Below are 3,293 nucleotides of genomic sequence, written 5' to 3'. Positions count from 1 at the left end.
GCATTCTAATGACGTAAAGGACACGGGCGGCCACATTTCTTGATGGCATTGTTTCCCTTTTTAACTTGTATTTTAAATTTATGAAGTAGAATGGGTAGAAACCCAAGGAGATCAGATTCATTTGTTAGCAAAATAGACCAAGCAATGCATTCACGGGTATTTTACTTGTGTTTTATACAGAGCTTTAATTCAGGAGCGGGAGCCGTTCGCCTAGATTGTGGTAGGTGTTGTGTGCCGCCTAGTGGTCAGTAGCGGTACAGCGTCCAGAACTCCAGGACTTCATGTAACCATGCCCTGCTACAGCTGACTGGACACTGAATGTTGAGCATATGCTAGCAATCGGTCTACAAAAAAAAAGGTGTGTGTATGTGTATATATATATATATATATATATATATACATACACACACGCAGTGCCTTAACATATTCATACCCCTTGAAATTTTCCACATTTTGTCATGTTACAACCAGAGACGTAAATGTATTTTATTGGGGTTTTATGTGATAGGCCAACCCAAAGTGGCACATAATTGTGAAGTGGAAGGGTAATGATAAATGATTTTCAAAATTTTTGACATAAATATGTGAAAAGTGTGGCGTGCATTTGTATTCAGCCCCCCGAGTCAATACTTTGTAGAACCACCTTTCACTGCAATTACAGCTGCAAGATTTTTGGGAATGTCTCTACCAGCTTTGCACATCTAGAGTGACATTTTTGCCCATTCATCTTTGCACAATAACTCAAGCTCTGTCAGATTGGATGGAGAGCATCTGTAAACAGCAATTTTCAAGTCTTGCCACAGATTCTCCATTGGATTTAGGTCTGGACTTTGACTGGGTTATTCTAACACATGAATATGCTTTTATCTAAACTAGGGGTCTCCAAACGTTTTATACAAAGGACCAGTTTACTGTCCTTCAGACTTTAGGGAGGCCAGACTGTGGACATTGGGAGTAGAAAATGTCCTGGCATCAGTGGGAGCAAACAATGCCCAATTTTTGGTAATGAGAGGAACTGTGACCCATTGTTGTGTCACTGAGGAATCATGCACCATCATTGGTGTCATTGTGAGGAATTGTGCCCCATCATTGGTGTTATTAGGCCCAATTGATGGTGTCATTGAGCGGAACTGTGCCCCATCATTGGCGTCATTGGGAGGAACTGTGCCCCATCCTTGGCGTCATTGGGAAGAATTATGCCCCATCACTGGCATCATTGGGAGGAACTGTGCCCCATCACTGGTGTCATTGGGAAGAATTGTGCCCCATCACTGGCATCATTGGGAGGAACTGTGCCCCATCACTGGCGTCATTGGGATGAATTGTGCCCCATCATTGGTGTTATTGGGCCCAATTGTTGGTATCATTGGGCGGAACTATGCCCCATTGTTGGTGCCATTGGGAGGCATTGTGCCTCTTCATTGGTGTCAGTTGGGGTGAATTATGCCCCAATGTTGGTGTCAGTGGATGAAATAGTGCTCCAAGGGCCAGATAAAAGCAAGCAAAGGGCCGCATCTGGCCCCCTGGCCACAGTTTGGAGACCACTGATCTAAACCATTCAATTGTAGCTCTGGCTGTATGTTTTTTTCTAAGATTGTCCTGTATTTGGCTCCATCCATATTCCCATCAACTCTGACCAGCTTCCCTGTCCCTGCTGAAGAAAAGCATCCCCACAACATGATGCTGCCACCACTATATTTCACGGTGGGGATGGTGTGTTCAGGATGATGTGTAGTGTTAGTTTTCTGCCACACACAGCCTTTTGCTATTAGGCCAAAAACTTAAATTTTGGTCTCATCTGACCAGAGCACTTTCTTCCACATGTTTGCTGCGTCCCCCACATTGCTTCTTGCAATCTGCAAACAGGACTTCTTATGGCTTTTTTCAACAATGACTTTCTTCTTGCCACTCTTCCATAAAGGCCAGATTTGTGGAGTGCATGACTAATAGCTGTCCTGTGGACAGATTCTCCCACCTGAGCTGTGGATCTCTGCAGCTCCTCCAGAGTTACAGTGAGGAACAGAAGTATTTGAACACCCTGCGATTTTGCAAGTTCTCCCACTTAGAAATCATGGAGGGGTCTGAAATTCACATTGTAGGTGCATTCCCACTCTGAGAGACAGAATTTAAAAAAAAAATTTAGGAAATCCCGTGCATGGGTCAGACAGACTGTGTTCTGATCTGTGCACACATGACTTGTGGCTGCCTGCATGGAACACCTGTGCACCCCATGTGGCTGATGCACAGGTATTTAAATTGGTAGACCCCGTGTGAATGATATCTTAAGGATTGTTAAGATGCAATATATTACATTTTTGTTTTTGGATTTAATTTGGGCGCTGCTAGTGTAAGATATTTCAGGGTATGCAAGATAACTGAGCGCTGTGGTTTCTCTCACTTGCTGCTACATACAGTCAGGTCCATAAATATTGGGGCATCAACACAATTCTAACATTTTTGGCTCTATACACCACCACAATGGATTTGAAATGAAACAAACAAGATGTGCTTTAACTGCAGACTGTCAGCTTTAATTTGAGGGTATTTACATCCAAATCAGGTGAACGGCGTAGGAATTACAACAGCTTGCATATGTGCCTCCCACTTGTTAAGGGACCAAAAGTAATGGGACAGAATAATAATCATAAATCAAACTTTCACTTTTTAATACTTGGTTGCAAATCCTTTGCAGTCAATTACAGCCTGAAGTCTGGAACGCATAGACATCACCAGACGCTGGGTTTCATCCCTGGTGATGCTCTGCCAGGCCTCTACTGCAACTGTCTTCAGTTCCTGCTTGTTCTTGGGGCATTTTCCCTTCAGTCTTGTCTTCAGCAAGTGAAATGCATGCTCAATCGGATTCAGGTCAGGTGATTGACTTGGCCATTGCATAACATTCCACTTCTTTCCCTTAAAAAACTCTTTGGTTGCTTTTGCAGTATGCTTTGGGTGATTGTCCATCTGCACTGTGAAGCGGCATCCAATGAGTTCTGAAGCATTTGGCTGACGATGAGCAGATAATATTGCCCGAAACACTTCAGAATTCATCCTGCTGCTTTTGTCAGCAGTCACATCATCAATAAATACAAGAGAACCAGTTCCATTGGCAGCCATACATGCCCACGCCATGACACTACCACCACCATGCTTCACTGATGAGGTGGTATGCTTAGGATCATGAGCAGTTCCTTTCCTTCTCCATACTCTTCTCTTCCCATCACTCTGGTACAAGTTGATCTTGGTCTCATCTGTCCATAGGATGTTGTTCCAGAACTGTGAAGGCTTTTTTAGAT

Source organism: Staurois parvus, unplaced genomic scaffold (assembly GCF_062004578.1).
Source record: "Staurois parvus isolate SC_StPar_1 unplaced genomic scaffold, SC_StPar_1.0 ptg000375l, whole genome shotgun sequence".
NCBI lineage: Eukaryota > Metazoa > Chordata > Amphibia > Anura > Ranidae > Staurois > Staurois parvus.
Note: the sequence above shows the minus strand (reverse complement) of the source record.